A 19,116-nucleotide genomic window follows, 5' to 3' on the forward strand; every position below is an offset into this window, starting at 1 on the left:
GTATCAGGTAAAAGCATCCTAAAACACGTTGTCAAATTCGCCATAATTAATTAATGTTTGTTATTTTTCACTCTGCATAAACACGAAACTTACATAACCCTATAGAAACCACAATCTTGCTGATGTACTGTTCTTTGCTGCAATTAGTTATATGGCAAATCATATTTTGCCGTCATTTGCCTTACAAAGGAAAGGAGGCTTAGAATTATGCCATCTCTGGTGTGCAAATTGTTAACAATTTGTTGTATATGTAACAATTACAAATGCGGGGATTTTATTTCAGACGAGGTCTACTCGGGCATTTTTATTCTGCATCATCTCTGGCAGATATAAATGCAAACATATTTTCGTGTGTCGATGAATCTTTTGGAAAAATTTTCAATTCGCCAAATAAAATTTTAACAAAGAAAATCAGAAGGACAATTACTGTGTCTGCAATATTGAAACTTTCGACTGGGTCCACCGTCAGCACCCCGCCAACTCCAGCCTCTCACAGATATAGGTGTGCTGCGAGTATTGTCTGCAAAAGAGCAGGGGAGGAACCACAGTTCATAAAGCCTCCTGTATAATTAATCACGAGAGCCTACGTTATTGTATTTAGTCGGGAACTGAAGATGTTGCTGTACTAATAAGCAGACAGCAGACCTGACCTTTGACGAAGCAAAAAGTCTCCATTCCCTGTGGAGGTCTCCATTCCCTGTGGAGACACTTCCTAGTGTTCCTAATCTATTGTTTAAAACAGCTACTCTTGCTCCTCAGCCCCAGCTGTCAGTTTGCATTTGCAAAGATCTTTAAACTTAAGTATTAGTATCATTAGGAATAATAGTATTAAAAATAACAACAGGAAGGAGGGGAGGCGATGCCCGCCGGAGCCGACAGCCCGTTTGTATCCCGGGCAGTAGCCTCGCACCACGGGGCTCTGCGCGCCCCACATGTGGCATGTGACCCCCATCCGGGCAGGCGGGCAGACATGCCTCGGGCAGTCCTTCAGCCCCTTCCTCCCCCTTTTCTCCCCAAACGCTGCGCTCCACAGGCACAGTCCCCGGGGTGCCGCGGCGGGACCGAGGCGTGGAGGCCAGTACGCGGGTGCGGAGGGAGCGCCTCCGCCGGAGCCCCAGCAGCCAGCGCGGATCCGTGTGTCGTCCCTCCCTCCCGCGGCTTTCTGATTTGGGGCGGGAGGAAGGAGGTGAGTGGGTGGGAAATGCCAGGGCGAAGGGGAGGGGGGAGCCACGTTGCAGTTCAGCGTGAAGCAGCACCCGTGACCACCCCTCTCCTTCCATCGCCCCCTTATGTTTTCTTCTCCTGCCTACCGTTGAATGAGCAGGGTTGGACTCGAAAAGTCACAACTAATCTCTGCGAAGATGTGTGTGACGTGTGTGTCTTGCTGAGGGGCTGCGGACGGGAGCGGATCGGTGTCAGGCATCGCGGGGGTAAGTACCGGGGCGCGGAGCATCCCTGCCACCCTGCGCCGCGGAAGCCTCGCCGCTCCTACACACACGCACACTCTCGCGGGGGCTCGGGCTTTGCCAAGGGCTTGGTAAGGCCAGGCGATGCCCCGCTGGGCTCCGGAAGAGGCCACGCTGTGTCACCCACGGGGCAGGAGGAGGGCGTCCGGGGAGGGCGACCCTGCCTGCAGCCTCCCGATGACTCGGGGGGGGAGAGGCAGGGCTTCAGCAGGGATAGCTCTCTCCCCCCGCCGGCCTCCTTACACCTTGTCGCCCTGCGATTCCTCGGATCCCTCGTTGACTTTCTATGGCACTTCAGTCTTCTGAAAGTTTATGCTGGGCTGAGTGGGTTGCGACGAACGCAGTAACCCCAGACGGCAGCAGAGCGAGCTGGCAAGGCCATTTCTCCTGATCAGGGAGAGATTTCTCTGTGCCCCCCCCTCCCTTTTGTCCTTTCCCTAATTTTTTACTCTTAATTATAAATCTTATTTAACCAAAGACTACTGGATTACAAGCCTGATCACCTGATAGCGACTTACCTATCGGTTTGTTAAACACACACACACATCTATCGGGGGCTGCATTGAGCTGGAAGTGGTAACACTTGTAGGGAAATTGGTGTTCACGCCGTTTCGGGCAGAGCTGGTACACATACGGCAATATGTACACACACGCTCATATCACATCACATTTGAGAGAGAGAGAGATCGGGTGCGAGCACATTGTCAAGTTCCCAGCTGGCTGCCTTTTAACAAATAATCAAAATAAATAAGGGCTTGCTGCTGGTTAGGGTGAGGTGGGAGGGTTTGTTTTTTTGATTGCCCTGGGTGTATAAGGCTGACAATTGCTTTTCCCAGGACCGTCTGTCCACTAGTTGGAAAAAAAATGAAATGCTATCGGGAAAATAGTACTGTCTATGTGAGGGAGACAGGTGGAAGGAAATAAATAAAAGTTCTGCTTAGTTAGATTGGCAGAGTAAGTTAGCTTCAGAAAGTCTTTTATAATGAATATGCAGGTTTTAAAGCCCATAAATACACTTCTTTCTATTCTCACTGAGTTTAATTTTGGGGGTGTGAGGGGAGGCGCCCTGAAAAGGTAGGTGACCTTCCTTTTATCCCACTCTATAAGTCTGTTAGTCAGCTGCAAACTGCACTCCTTTGCCAGCCGTTCCCAGGTTTTCTGCAATATGCCCACTGCTATAGGCTGCCGTCTCAGCCTTGACGATTCTTCAACTCGACGATTGAAGATGATAGGTTTACATGTCGTGATTCATTCGTATTTGAATATGCTGCTCTAGTTCTTGATTCATTCATTACTACTGAAAAGCTGGGAAAGAAAAGCGGGGAGGGGGCCACGCACACACTTGTAGGGCAAGGGACTATAATGATTTTGTGCATTTGAACTGTCTAATACCCTGTGGTGCTTTGTTAAATAAGTAGTCCTTGTGTTATCAGACACGAGAGAGAAATATATTAGATGTCTGACACTTTTTGCCAAATAGGCATGCGCACAGCTCTCAGCAAAATGGCAAGGTTTTAATGAAGGTGCTGCAATTCTCTCTCAGGGGGCTCTCCTAGAGCGTGGGAACGTGTCCGAGCAGCGGCGTCAGTCAGCCGCAGGGCCGGCGTCCCGTCGATCCGCTCGTGCGTCCTGCCGGCACAGCACGGAGGTGTGCGACCGCCAGGCCGGCCCGCTGCTCTCTCTGGGTTTGAGGGATGAGGCAGGATGGGATGGGAGGGCGTCGGCGTGTCTAGGGCAAAATGAGAGACACCCATTACTATTATTTTAGTGTAAAAAACAGCAGCAGCAGTTCCTGGAGTTACTAAAAGAAGAGAACAATACCCTTCGGAGAAAAAGAGCCAGGAAAATGTTAGCGATGTGTCTTATTCTTGATTTTGGAGTAGGTGTGATCAACCATTATTTAGAGACCTCTTCAGTACTTGAGGATGCAAGCTGATTTTTCGTTTATTTTAATTTATATTTTTCCATCACTCTAAGCGAGATCGTTATTGAGATGATATATTGGTTCCTTTTAGTAGACGTACATTTTCTAAGAATGAATCCTCAGTCTTGTGATGCTACTAGCGACGAACTCATTTATTCTCAAGTTTTATGACCAGGGAGATTTAGCGAAGTTTTGCTCATTTACCTTAATGCACATTTAGAAAACGCACTCGAAGAACTACTTTGAGTCCCTGCATTTGTGTTCATGGTACACAAGTTAAAACCTCTGAAAGGTAGTTGCCGCAAGTTGTGCCACACCCTTTCCTCACTGTAAATGAACTGCACGTTGTTATTTTTTCGGGCAAGAAGAAAAAAAACTCCTGCAGGTGCACAAAAAATGTCCTTCGAAACAGCCAAGTTATTATTTTCTCCAACTGTAGCCCGTTGAGAAAAGCCTATTGAGATACGAAACAACCAAAATTCCTAGAATGAGATCTCGGAAATCAATTGTCAAAGCACACTCGACTAATGAACTACTAAAATAACAACAGAAAGTGGCGGTTAATCCAATCAAATGTAGCCTCCAACTTCTCGGATGTGTGTCTTCCTCCTAAAAACCTAACACGATTAGTGCTCCTTTACTGCCATTTGTACTTGTAAAAACTGCCTTTTGGTAACATAAATCTGGCCCTTTCATTTTAATGATTTTTTAATTATTATTATTAAAAAGAAGAAAGGAGAATAGGGATAAGGTAAAGAGTAATACGATCAGCTAGAAAATGTTTCCAAGAAAAAGTTCTTTCCACACAGCATCAATAAAAAAATTCAATAAAGAATAGGGCCATTCCGCAGGGGCGAATATATAATTATACTCTTGCTTAGGATATTATTGTCGTCCCCCTTCCCACGGTTTGTAAGCCATGCTTTTCTTCAAACAGGAATACACAAAGTGAGCCCATTTTTTGATCCTGGCAATTAAAATGCAAAGCGCGGAGGAGGCGACGATTATTCCTGCTGAAATGTGTTTGTGGAATATTGCTTTTCCCGGTGTATATAAGACAATACAAATAAGGGGAGAGAGGCTGGGGTGAGACGGTAGCGACAGGGAGAACACATATGTGCTGCCCTTCGCTCTCTGCGCTCAGCGTGACCTTCACGAGCTTCTCTGGGAAGACTTTGCTCGCAGTGAGGCGTTTATCATTATCCCGATCAGGTCTCTAATTTTTGTGAGATACAGCCCAGATCTGGAGGTGGGAGCGTGTGTATGCGGGGGGGAAAGCAGGATTTCAGCCGCTGTATCTGGGGGCTGCGGTCCCAAGGAGGCGACAAGAACAGCATCCCCACTTGTTTCAGAAGGCACGTTGCAAAGACTAAAAAACACACTTTTTTTTCGTGGAATGTTGCTGATTTCTGTCCACTGAAACGATCGCTCTAATAGGGCTGAATTCGTGCTCTAGAGCGGATCAAGCAGAGGGGGCGCGCTGCCGTGATGTCTTCTCCCCAGTCTGCGCTAGGTTGGGCAAGGGAGCGCGGTGTGGTGTGGCCCGCGCTCGCGCCCTACCCCCGCCGATGGCCCGCGCTCGCCGGGGCCATGCAGAACACCGGTAGGTGTCGCTGTCTCTCTGCCGGACGCGGCCTCTGCGGGTGCTGGAAAGCTGCGCCGTCTGGGACATCCCGGCCTGGCTCGGGTCGCCTGGACGGCAGGTAGCCAGCCTCGGGCGGCAGCATCGCCCTCCTGATCTCACCGCCGCGCAAGGCTTCCACGGAGCTGGCCACAGAGTGGAGCCAAGGGGGGGCACTTTGGGTAGGAAGCACCCTTTCGAGGAATCATGGAGCTGAGGGACACTCATGCCTTGCCAACCTTTTCCACTTGGTCTGTGCCTGGAGATCAGAAGTGGTCTCCGGCAATCCAAGCTGATGTAAAGGGAAAAATAATCCAAACAGAAACAAAACCAGGTTTAGTCCTGTCTGTGAGCCAATTATTATGGAAACCAGTGAAATAACGGTTAATTTCAAGCCTTAATTTATTGATTTCTCATTTTATGCCAAGTTATAAACTGATTATGAAAATAGAACAACAGAAAAGACATCAGGAAAATTTGGCTAATTATGTTAGTGCTAAAAGCCATAAACATCTCGTGTATGGAAAGTCAACTGCATTGGCTACTTATCCTAGATTGATGCTGAAGTTAACGTTTTGAATGCTCACTAAAACTTATCTAATAGAGTTTACTGTACGTCACACCTTCCCTCTGCTCCCCGGAAATCTAACAATTCAGCAATTATTTTAAATATGCATGAAACTCCTGAATATTAAAATTATCGCCCCCTCTTCCCCTGCTGCTACTCTTGGTTTCTAGCTTTCCACCTCTAATCGGGGAGACATTATTAATCAAAGAGAGATTCGTGTGGCTTTGTATTTTTTTTTTCAAAGGTTGTGTATTATGAGGTGTATTCACACTGGACGTGTAAGGACGTCCAAATTATGAATTTTTGTGAAGGCAAAACCCACTAAATTCAGTCTTTTCCTTACTAAAAAAAACCCCCAAATAATCGATTTATTTCTCATTTCAAGTTTCGGTTACTCTACTTAAAATTACATGGTTGTCATTTTACAATTTTTGGTTCAAGGATTTAAATCTTGCGGGAAAAAAAAAAAGACTTTTTTCTGTACCTGTATCTCTCTTCTTCCAAACCAATCTGTAAATAATGCCAAAACATGTATGTTCACGCGTAGAGCATATCGGTGCAGGTCTGATTATGTACGGTTTGATTAAAAGATAGAGACGGCTGAAGAGAGGGAAAACTCTAAGTGTAAAATGATGAATATTTAGATGATTCTAGCCATTAAAAGCGTTGTAAAAAAATACGAGGAAGGGGATCTATTTCATGTATTTATTTTCAACCCGATGCCCCCTCTCATCCGTAACGATCAGCTGTAACGATTACCCCAAATTTGAGTATTATTAATGCTACTTTTTTTTTTCTGTCTGAAATCGTCACTTTAGTGGCATTTTGAAATTGTATGTGAGTTGTACGCGCCTTTATTTTTAGCTTTAAAAGGCTGAGTATTAGGTAACGAGTTGGGGGGGGGGTATTTATTGTTCATATTCTACCCGTCAAATTAGCGTTAAAGTGGCAAGTGACTGAGACAAGACAGCTGTCCCCACGATGCCTGTGGCACATGAAAGGGCGGGGGAGCGGGGGAGGGGCGGACGGGCTGGGGAAGCGGCCCGTGCAGAGCGCTGCCGCTGCAGGAGCTGGCGCTGCTGCCGGCTGCGGGGCTTATTCAAATGTCGCCCGCTGCCGCTGTGATTCGCGGAGACCCAGCCTCCGTATGGTAATACGGGGCGGGGGGGCAGGTGTGTGGATGCGGCGACGGGAGTAGAGGCGGAGGGGAGGTGAGGGGGGGGCTCAGGCACTGCTCCCGCAGCAGCCCAGCTGGGGCAGAGCACCAGCGACGGCTCCTTCCGTCCCGTTCCGCCGGGTGCTGTCCCGCCGGGTGCAGTGCCGTCGGGGGCAACGGCGGCGCGCAGCGAGGCGGCGGCGGGGGTAAGCAGCAGCGGCAGCACGGGGAGTGGTGGGGCGTGGGGTCATTGCCCTGCGCCACCGAGGGAGCCGGGGGCAGGGAGGCGGCCAGGGCCGCGCTGCCGCGGGAGTCAGCCGCACCGCAGCACACTTGTGCCGCGGGCAGAGGGGCATTATGTAACATATCCATACACCCCCGCTCACCAACACCTACACACACATCCCGCTCTCCCTCTGTGCCGCCTGCTACCTGCGCACACACTCGAACTTGGGCTAGGCACTCACCTCTGTGGGTCTGTCTGCATATGTTACTACAGATCTATAGAGGATCGTGATTCATGTGTGCTAATTAAAAGCAGTGGAAATAATAGGTTTCCTTTCGTGGGCTAAGGGTCCCCAACATCACTCGTAAATGGGCACCTGCACACAGCTCTGTAGTCCCACCGCTATTCATAAAAATGTGTAAAAAAGTACTTTCCTATATGAATTATTGCTCTATATGGTAAGGTAAGAACTAACCTAGTGGATGATAGTATCTGTTTAAGGGATTTTTTTAATGTTTTACGGGTAGCCATCTGACCACTTTTTCTTGGGTGACATATATGAGCACTTTAGTGTAGGGCTTGTTCAACTGGAGCTAGAGGTAGGGCTGGAAATACCATAAGAAACCCAAAGAAAATATACGTGTTGTGAAATAGGTACTGAGTAATACAAATCGAGTATGACATTCTGATCATTATTTTTAAAAATATATATGCATGGCAGTCTTGGAGGGGAGGTAATTTTTGCCTTATACGTTTATGCAGGTAAGTCATTCATGGTGTAACTAATTATCTATGCATGTACTTAGACTTTTTTTAAAGAAAAAAATGTGTGTATGGGTGGGCATTGTTCTTATGGAAAACATTACTTGTTTAAAAATATAATATTTCTGGAATATAAAAAGAGAGTAATCTTCTGGTTTTAATCAGGTTTAAACTACTCTTTTTTTAATAAGAATTTCCCCATCAAGGTAAATCGAAATGAACTAATATTGGTTTTAAATGTAATTCAGGGCCTGTGGATTTTCAGATAAAGAAAATGTAATGATAACGGCAATATTTTAAAATAACCTTTAAAAATGCCTTTTCAGTAAAGACTTAGGTAGTTGCTTTAAAACTACACATGTTAACATGAATTGTGATACATTTAATAATGTAGCAGTTAAGACAGAACGTACAAAATGTCTTCCTTAGAGAAAGCACTCCATACCTGGGTGTACACATTTTAAGATAATATTCTAAAATAAAACATTCCTGAAATCAACAGAGATATAAATGTGTTTATAGGTAGTAATTCTGCAATGAAATATTATAAATTCTTTGAATCAGTCCCCATTACACGCATTATGTATATTGCCTTATACCCGAAAACAGTATTCTTTTTCCTAATATGAAGTTAATTAGGCGATCAAATTTCCAGGTTCGACCTACTGGTATTATAGCTGAGTATGGCAATGATACGTGCCTCTCCTCTTAAGACCCAATAAGCATGACGTGCATCTTTGTTTTTTTAGCTTTGTGCGTATTTTTTAACCTTATACAAACAGAAGCAGGGAGGAAACTGCATATAAAGGCACATACACAGCAGAGTCATGCCAAAAGGAGGGGGGGGGAAGGGAATGAGGGGTAAAGAAAGGAAGGAAAGATCAGAGAAAAAGCAATAGCTTCTAACTTTTGGTTAATTTAAAAAATGCAAATATAGCTTTACATATGCATCAGTATTAAAAATAATACACGGTGGAACCAACAGCAGCAGGAGGAGGAGGAGAGGAGGAGGAGAGGAGAATGGCGCAGCGGTGAAGCCCTGATTATGCATAGGGAGCCGTCTGGAGCAGCCTGCTCTGAGCCGGGCTTTTTTCCGTGCCGCGTCGCAGCCGGCCCCGGCCGACGCAAAGCCGGCGCGCCCCAACCTTCCCGTGCCTAATTGATATTTGTTATTTCGGGTTTTTTTTGTTGTTGTTTATGATATTTGGCAGGAGGAGGGAGGAGGGGAGAACGGATTGTTTGTTCCATTAATTGCGATCTTCATTAATAGGGGCGATCGCTCCAGGAATTTTCAGTCTTTTCTCCAAGCAGTAGGATTTGCATATTTTTTTAATGCCCTAACTTCCTTGATGTATGCAAATGCAGCCGGACGTACAGCAAACCTCAAGCTGACGTCAATGAACATGACCTCACTGTTAAACCTTGAACGTGAAACCAGGATGGGGGCCGCGGCGGCGGTGGGGGCGCAGAGCCGGGGCCGCTCCGCTCCGCACCGAGCCGAGCCTCATCGGCCCGCGCCGGGCCGGGCCAGGGAGGCGGCCGTAGCGGGGAGGTGGCCAGACCGCCGGTAGGCACCGTCCGCAGCTGCGTTGGCTGTTTGGCTCCGCTCGCCGCTTTGCCACACTGATCAGAGCCCCTGCCCAATAAAATAAACATTAACAAAAACATTAACCCGGCTCGCCCACCCTCTCTCCCCGCACGGCGGCAAAACAAAGCCCGCCCTCGCGGTGCGCTATCACCGTCCCCGAGAACGCCGCCGCTCCTCTTCATCAGATGATGAGCGGGAAATAGAAAACACTGATCAAGTCACAAAAAATCCCCCCCAGTATTGCACGACACACGCAGTGCAGGTAAATCATAATTTCGAATGACTGCATCGATACAGTGTTAGCGGTTTGGTGTAAGAGATCTGCTGATATCAGTGCCGGTTTAAGGAAGAAGAGACAGAAAATGGAAAAGTCGCTAGGCTGTAGGCAAGCCGTTCGCTCCTCCAGCCGATCTGATTGCAAGTCAAAACCACTCTCCTGTCTTTGCACTGATTTCCCCCATTTGGAAAGAGAAGCGGTATTAAAAGGCTCTCGGATATCTGACTGCAGAAAGTCGGCTTTGTTGTTGATACCAAGGTAGAAAAGTGTAGATGTGAGCAATTTTCTAAAGCTGTCTCCTCTATATCTTTCCCTGTACCCTTTCTCCCTTTAGAAACACCTCGGTTTATAATGTTTGGAAAACTTTTAGCGCTGGGGCAATTTCTACTGGTGAGGCTGTAGAATTAAACGCAATCGACGTTTTGAAAATGAATGGTATTATTTATTAGGATCTAAGTTTTTCTTTCTCTCATGTTTGTTTGTCTGCTTTGTTATGTTCCAGAGCATCTCTAAAACTTGGCACAGTCACTCTTAAAGTAAACCAGCTGCAAGCTAGCGGCTGCACACACACACATGCTCACACCCACACACACTCACGCACTGCTTCTCTATTCAAACATCTTGACTAAACTTAAATGGCCAAGCCAGGGAATGGAAACACGAGTGTATTTCTGACTGAGAGACTGATCCAGACTTTTATAAATCCTCTCAGCAGTTTTGTGTAGCCAGGGTTTACCCTGAATTTCGTTAGTTTAGTCTGAGATTGCATTTTTATTCTTATAGAGTTCTGTTGGTCTGCCTTGTCCCCAGGGGCTGTGTTGGCAGGAGGATCCATGGGTGCTGTGCGCGACTGGGCTGCGACAGGGGCTGTGAAAGGCTTCAGCCAGGACGGGGTGGCCGGACTGCTGTCCCTGGCAGTAATTGGCAGGAAATCCGCGCCTCTGCGGACCGACTACCCTCTCCCTGGAGCCGCACTCTGGACGGGACTCCCATATGACATATAAAAAAAATATATATATATGCCACATACACATATGGCATAATATGTATATATATACATTTTTTAGTATTGCCCCTCCCCCAATCCTCGCCCCCCCGACACATTCTTCACACATGCTCACACTCCTTGACACCTGCCCACGCGGCTACAATACAGCACTCTATGGAAAACACCATGTGCGGATGTCGTGCAAAGTCGCCCCAGACAGGGACAGGCTGTCTGGCAGATTCCCAAACCCCTGGCTCGTCCGCCGACACCGCTGCCCTGCAACTGCCCCCGCCAGACCACCCCAAACGGCGAGCACAACCCCATCGCTGCGTTCTCCCGGGCACATACCAGAGAGCTGTCCTGCCTCCCTACCTTGCCATGCACTACCTCCCTCCCTCCCCACACACCTCCTGTGGTGAGGCACACCCCCAAACTTCTCCCAGGCACATACCAGAGAGCTGTCCTGCCTCCCTACCTTGCCATGCACCACCTCCCTCCCTCCCCACACACCTCCTGTGGTGAGGCACACCCCCAAACTTCTCCCAACGCACCATGCAGCTCTTTGCCCGGCTTCTGCGCCATAAAACGAGCTGGCGTTTTCATGGGCGAAATGTTGGTTCTGCGCCTCTGGTTTTGAACCTGAAGCATTGAATGAGAAGGAAAAGAAGGAAACCACAAAAGTTTAAGAAAGCCTCCTTCCAGCAATCACTGTGTTGAGGAGAGGTCACGCTACAAGTTTCACGATAACAAATTGGAGGGGATTCTTTTTTCTTGTTGTTGACGACCGGTTGATCAATTTTGACAAAAGTTACACAAAATGTTAATACCTTCCAAAAACAGGACCCAGAAGAAACTCTTCTTCAGAAGTTAGCTGGAGGAAAACACCTTAGAAAAACTCAACCATTTGGTGCAATTTTTTTTTTTGTTTCCAAAGAAATGTGCGCTTTCCTTCTCTGGGAAAATGTAGCCATTACTCTTCTTTAGACTAGGCGTTTCTAATTTGTTCCGTCTGTCAAAATGGGACTATGAGAGGTTTTGGTGTAAATTCATTATCTCTGCCAACGCATAACATATAGTAGGAACGAGAAAAGACCGTGGCAATGGATGAACAAAAGGGCTTCAGTTCATCAGCAACAAAAGCGTTGGGAAAATTGGTTGAATTTCAGAGCACGTCCTCCTCAGCAGAGAGGGCTGGACTAGACCTTGGCCAACCCCCCCCCCCCCAAAAAAAAACTTGCAGAGCCTCACATACAACACTTCACTTTCTACTCTGGGGCTTAGGAAGCAATATGGAAAAAGGGGGAAAAAAACCCCCAACCCACACCCTTTTGCCTTCCCCTCCCCCCTTTTTTTAATGGAAACTTTTAAACTATTTTAGAACCGATCGTGCAAGAATTACACCATGGAACTAAGCAGCACTTTTAAATAGAGATGACGAGGGGAAAGATCTGAATTTCTGGAGATATGAAAGAACCTGCTTTCTGTGCTTTAAAGGGGTCTTGACTGTGGTGGGAATCTTTGTTTTCTACTGGAGATTCACCTAACCATTTAGATGTGGGGTCAAATCTTTATAAAGTAAAGAACAAATGTAAGTATTGCGAGGGGGATATACAGAACCTGAATTCGTTATATAAAGGGAGACAGCTGAACTTCATTGCACATCTGCATTTTCCGATTGAGGGAGTGGGTATATGTGAACCTGAGATCGGTTAGCAGCTCTGTGTCAGGTTCAGGGGTAGGGGCTGCTTCGCCCAACGTCAGACAGAACAGGTTGCCTTGGTAGGACTCCAGGAACTTCCACTGGCGACCGCGAGGGAAATTTGATTAACAAGGCAGGGTTTTATGAGTTAACACGACAGCTTATATTGGTTAGCTGATTTTGTATGTTTTATTCTAAACTTGTTGGTCTTGTGTGTGGTTAGGTGTGGGAACTTAATTATCGAGCAGATTGCCAGTAAAAGCAGAGCTATAACGTTTAAATATGCAGAGAGGAAGCTTTTTAGCAGTACCTGGGTACGTTTCGAAGCTGTGTAGACATAGGAACAATCATTCACCGTATTTTAAATTAGCATATGGGAACAAACTCCTGTTGACTCTACATTTTCGAGCTGTTTTGTAAAAAAAATAAAATAAAAACATTAAAAAGTCGAGCTCATTTTTGAGATTGCCAACGTGGAGGAGATTATTCACTGTAGTTAATAAATCCATCTGCCTCTGTGCTTAGTGGGTCACTTCAAGCAAGCAGCCATCACTTAATGGGTTGTCCAAAATACAGCCTGATCAAAATATGTATCCCTTTGAGCCGGGGTGATTTAATAAATGTTTCATAAGGTTGTAATTATTCCCATCTTGGCCGGGGCGGCAGGGTCAGCTGCGATGTGTCTGACATAGGTTCAGCCCGACTAAAACGCACACCTTTTTGAGGAGGGGGAGGAGGAGGGGGAGGTGGCCTGCGCCATGCCGCGGCTCTAGGTGCTGCTGCCCCGGGAGTCCGGGAATGGCTGCCGCGGCACGGCACAGTCCCAGCCGTCGCGGGGTCGGGCCGGGGGCGCGGGAGTGCCCCGGCGGCAGACCAGGCCGGGCCACCCGACGCCGGGGTGCAGGCTACCTCCAGCTCTGGCGCGGGCCCTCCGGGGCGCCGGTAGGCAGAGCGCGTAATTGAAGCAAGGTACTTACTTACACAATGGCGCTTCTATTTTAGTCCTCCCTCTCACCCACCCACCAAAACACCCACCCACCAAGTAGCATACCTCTCCAAGAACAACTCTAGCCCAGGATTCATGAAATGGGAGAAATAACTTACCATAAAATAGAAGAACACAGTTACTTTGTAAGAAATAATATGCTTTTAAACTAAGGCTGATGTAATCGATATGATGCAATGACAGTGATTAGATTGTTATATTTATTTACACATACAGCTCTTGATATAGTAACAGTTTTGTAAATATAGACCATGCCTTTCTAATGATCCTGATTTCAGGACATCGGTGATCTGAAAGACACGGAAATTCTATCGGGAAAATACTGGCTTAATGTGTTTTGCATGTTTTGAACTGAAGGGTAGATGGAGCCTCCATCCTTTATTAAGTAACTGGCAGCTTACAGTATGCAAATATTATATATGCCTCTGTAGCTTTCAGTATCTCTGTTCAGCAGCCCCAAATATTCTTAAACTTTTTTTTTTATCATAGGTCTCCGCAAATAATTATGGAATTTGTTTTTATTGTTCATAGTTATGTCCTGTAAATATTAATTACCACATTTAACCCTGCAGATACTGGAGTACATTACTCGTATCTATTTTATGTCATATTAGATCATCTGCAGGAAATGTGGCTAGTTATTTCCCTGTTTAATCTAGAGTCAAGCGTTTTAGTAATTTATTCAATAATCTCCAAATGTTGATATACACAGTGCCTCCTGAACACACATGCATTTATCTATTTACATACATTTCACGAACAAGAACAGTGAAATTGTTTAAATTATGATCCATTGCTTTTTTTGTGGCTATTTTTCAGATTTAATCAATGCAGGAAGACCACAGGAAATGACAATCACGACAAGAAACGGTATTTTTATTTTTTTGTTTAATAATAAAAGTCAGACAATAGAACATGTTCTTTAACAGCACGCAGAGCATCCATGTGAAATTACTGAGTGTGGTTTTCTTTTTTTTTCCCAAGATCTTGAATTCTCGATAGTCTGCCTTTTCTTATTTTGTAATTTGGATTTGTATTAGATATCCCTTTGCATATCATATGTTCAATATAACAGAAATATAATATGAAGTTGCCTGTAAAATAAAATTGTGGTCACAAAAGAAATTATAAGACACTTTTATTAGAAGGCAAGCCAGTCAAGTGACTTACCTGGCTGAAAGGAAAGGGATATTATGCAGGAAATATTTGCCTGGATTGTATTGGTGTGACATGTTTTAAATTTGCATGAATTCTATTCTAATTTAGTATGAAAAGAGGATTCATATAATGTTATACAGTTATGTACTTCATAGCAGTTTAAATAGGGTTCCTATGTGTATTCCATACAGAAGATGGGGATACTGGCATTTGAACGTATCTCTGTAATAATTAGAGAATCATAAGTATTCCTCTTTAAATAGAGACTGTTTATTCTTAAAAAATATACGGAGGATGTTTCTTCTTTACATCACAGCCATCTGGAGACCTATAAAAAGATTAGAAAACATGCATGGCAATCACATACCAATTTAAAGGCCATTAATGGGAATTTATTAGGGAGGCAGGAGGAAAAAATGTTTGGATTCTGTATCTTCCAATATGCAGATCATTCTAAAGTGATTTTGGAAAAAAATAACAACTGCTGTATAGATATTTTTTTTTGTGATATTCACAATAAGCAAATATTTTTGTGCAGTCTTCCTGGGCACCCCTCGATTTCAAGGCCCTACTAGATGACTGAAAGTTAGAAAATTTAATTGGCAATATGGCTAATGAACAGCTAGGTTATAATTGTCATGTTGGCTCTTTTGACTTTCTGAGGCTCAAATGATTAATTAACAAAATGTGACAGGTGTATTGCAGTTACTTAAGTCAGTGTGTGAGTAAGGTGGTCTTGAGAACAGAGCTTGATGTTTTAAAGGCATAGTTTGCATCTTTGAAAAAAACTAATTTACAATAAAATGTCTTGCATTTAACTGCAAATCCTGTAACATGGCGACATGCTTTAATGCATGCATTAATGTGTACATGTGTCTGTGTTAATATGTATTATATATAGAAATATCTATATAAGCATAGACATACACACACATCACAAGGAATACCTGAGTTTTCATGCCTCTGACAATGTAATGCATAAATTCACAATCCTATTGTAACACATGCCTAACCACTAATACTGCTGCCTCTAGCTATTGCAAGAAAAAATATCTTTCTATCTGCCAATTCAGAGAAGCTCATTAGTATTTTACATAATATTAAAATGATCATGTGCCTTTAGATATATCAGATGTCTAATTGTTATCCTTGTTGTGCTTGAACAGCCTGAGAAGTAATGAAGAAGCACAGTAATGAATAGTACAGTGTTATAAGAGTTCTGACCATTTTATGCCAGACTGTATAATCTGAAAAGAGCACTGGCACAATTAGCTCATACATCTCATATATACCAAGCACTGGTGGCAAATTATAGTGTTTCCTTATATCAGAATATCTAACACACATTTAAAAAAATAATGCTCAATTTCAGAGGCTGATAATCTGAAAGCACAAATGAATGGCCTCATTAGTAATATCACTATTGAATTCAGGATTTGGCACATTAGTGATGTTTATGTTTTACTTCTTGGTGGCAGTATTAATTTTGGGCCTTGTCTGATAAATTATATTGCTTTCCCATTTTCATGCTTTTGTAATATTAAACTATGGTAAAAAAATGGACTGGTTTATATAGTTGTAATTTTACAGTGTAACCACATATTATATATATATTTAAATGCAAATACCTATACACACATGTACTTAGTCCTACACATGTATACATGGTTCCCCTGTGTACATACAAGCACACATATGCTTTATTATGTGAGCAGGCTATACAGTCAGTATAGAACAACAAGAATTTCAGTTTAACTCCATGCATTTAAATATTTCCCCTTAAAAATAGTAACAATGGAAACAATTTACAAAGAAATCTATTTAAATGCAGTGAGATGTATTCCCTATAACTGTACAGGAACATAAAGCATGATGTATTATGTTTTATTTTACACCTTAAAAGAATAGTAACAGCATGAATTTTAAATAATAATTCCTTTAGAAGTGCAGAGCAGTCCATATTCTGTCTGTGCTGAATTTTTCAATATGCATCTTATACCAACCACAGTATGTATGAGCTGTGGAAGTACATTTATTAATTTCAACAGTAAATATTGTAGCTCTCAGTCTGGAGTTTCATTGTATCACGTATAGTCGAGAGACCTTTATTGTTTGCACTTTAGACTTAGAAAAAATTATAATGTTAAATAATTCAAAGTATAATGTAGGGGAGGGGTGAATTGAGAGACTGAAATCCTAAAACTGTACATAATGCATTCTAACAGTTTAGAAAGACTTGCCTTCATCGATTTCTTGAGAAATGTAAGCATGTATTTCTTCACTCTAAGTACGAGGTTAATAAAAATAAACAATAAATCAGCATTTTTATTAAGGCATTTCACCATTTGCTGCAACGTTCACCTGTGTTGCATTCTAACACACCACACCCCACCCCACATACACTGGGAAATGGGGACGGGGAGAGAGAGAGAGAGAATAGATGCTATAGAATACACCGGAGACAAGCCGGAGCCTGCTGCTAGCAGCATTCCAAATAAACATATAGAGGAAAATGCATTGCACAGTCATCCCGGTGTAAATACCTGCAAATCACTATAGACACAAAACATGACCGAGCTGTGAAGCCATTAAAAACACATCACAGCAGGTCAAATTGTCAGTGTAATTACACATCGACTCACTGCGTAACAAAGATCTGATTCCCAGTCTCAGAAAGCAAGGCCCTACTTTAAGCCATAGCAAAGTGCCTCACATCTCTCTGCACAAGCAGAGGCTGCCAAAAGAGAAATGCAGGCAAGGGCGTTCCGGAGATCTGAAACGCTTTTATCTATCCTTAGAGAGAGAATTCTTCCCGTTTTTGGATATTAGAGCGATCTATGCTAGCAAGAAGGAAGGTAAAGGTGGCAGGTGGATTTTCCTGCAGTCGGGAGCGGTAGAGGAGGTAATATTGGGCTTAGTCCCGGGCTGCCGCTGCCGCCGGCAGGGGCAGATCGCTGGTCACTCATGCATATCAATAACCGTGTGTACTTGAAATTTCTCATGACATCATCATTACCTTGGTCTCCCGCGGTCCAGGACCTCTGACCTTGCCGGGCTGGTCCACATTTTGGCACTGAAAGCCCTCCAATGATGCCCCTTTTCTCCTTCTTTCAGACCGGGGGCAGCAGCAAGCCAGCAAGACCGCATCTTCTTCCCAGTTCTAGGAGCCCTGAGAAAGCGAGGATCTTCCCCCCCTAAAACATACATACATGCAAGATATTTGCAATCAAGCTGCCACCATTTGGTAAAAATCTCTATACCATGCATAATCTAAAAGGATCAGGAGCTGGATCCTCGAATCATCTTGTCACTTTCTACTGAAATGGGATTTTTTTTTTCCTCCTTACACTGCGCTGGAAATTGCCGATGGCTTTACATCTTTATAGAGTCTAAAGAGTCTTTCGTGAGACTGAAGGATTTACAATGCAAATAGAGGCTTGTGAAGGGATGGATGCTTTTCAGTCTTATCACAGCTTGATGCACCTTAATAGCTGGGTTTATTTTCTGATATTAACAGATGAATTGTTGGCTATCGCTGCCGGAAATTACTGGCTGAAAGAAAAAGTTCGGAATAAACTTTGAAGGCAACAGATCTCTTTTGGATGTTATTAGCTGCGCGCGCACACACACATATCAGGTCACAATTGCATAAAAGGATGACTATTTTAAAGCAGCACTAGTACTCTTGGAGGAAACTACACGTCTATCAGAAAAAAAATCTGGATTCTAGCAAGGAAAAAAAAAACAGCTTTGAGGGAAGCGAGTTGTTATCTTTGGTTATCTAGCTGTATGAGTGTTTTGGTCTTCATAAAGCTAGATAACCGAAAGTAAAAACTCCTTCAAGATCATCGTACACCGTGTGAAAATGAAAGACTACTGCAAAAGACAGTAAAAAAAAAACAGCGAGAAAGGTCAGGAATGCTTATTGAATCTAACATTTTTATAGCTAAGGGTGAGAGTGGAGGGAATTAAATGGCATACTTAGTCCAAAATCTGAAGTTGTCAGATACTAAATGCTGCAACGAGGAAATGGTACTGATGGTAAACAGTGCATGTGCAACTATTGCTGTTAAATAAATAAAGAGAAACCCAGACCAGTTCATGTTTAACTGGGCTGAGACGGTTTTTTTTAGAAAGCTATTTGGAGATGCTGTTTCATTTTGCAGAATGATTCATTGCAATGAAATGGCTTTAAAAATAAAGCTTGTAGTTGGTTAGGATGAAGATGATGGTTGTTGGTAGTGGTGATGATACAGTGTGGACTGAACTGAAAAAAAAAATCAACCTGCATTCATCTTAGACAAAGCATTGAGGGGTTTATTTCAAATAATATGAAACCAGGCTTTCAAAAAAGTTTACACTGAAGTGTAGGCAAGCTTAACAATTTATATCTACTGAGAACTCAGTAGAGCTGCACAAGGATGAAAAAAGTTATTCAAAATGCGAGCACAGATGCTTCCTTGTTCAGAGAAGGTTTCCTTGAGGAGGCTATTGAAGCAGAAAGACATGATGGAGACGAGATTGCCTCCCCCCTTGTCAAAGTGTTTAAAATGTTCTGTGTCTTACTCTGCGCCTAGCATTGGAAATGAAAGTGGCATTTACTCAAAAAATCCACGTGTGCGCCTCCTCTCTTTTTGTTTAAGGATGGTCAGATCTATCCAGGAAACAGCTCTGGCA

The 19,116-nt window shown here is 43.9% G+C and overlaps 1 long non-coding RNA gene across 5 annotated transcripts; it reads left to right on the forward strand.

Moving 5' to 3' along the window:
* The first annotated feature begins 1,249 nt into the window (after nt 1-1,249).
* LOC138683561 (uncharacterized) lies at nt 1,250-18,412 on the forward strand. Of its 5 annotated transcripts, none has more exons than XR_011323066.1 (3): nt 1,250-1,430; nt 14,101-14,151; nt 17,554-18,412. It is a non-coding gene; the product is annotated as an uncharacterized lncRNA (long non-coding RNA). The 5 variants fall into 5 exon arrangements; XR_011323067.1 differs by lacking the exon at nt 1,250-1,430 and adding an exon at nt 6,626-6,729; XR_011323063.1 differs by lacking the exon at nt 1,250-1,430 and adding an exon at nt 6,775-6,941.
* The last annotated feature ends 704 nt before the right edge of the window (nt 18,413-19,116 follow it).

Source organism: Haliaeetus albicilla, chromosome W, assembly GCF_947461875.1.
Source record: "Haliaeetus albicilla chromosome W, bHalAlb1.1, whole genome shotgun sequence".
Classification (NCBI taxonomy): domain Eukaryota; kingdom Metazoa; phylum Chordata; class Aves; order Accipitriformes; family Accipitridae; genus Haliaeetus; species Haliaeetus albicilla.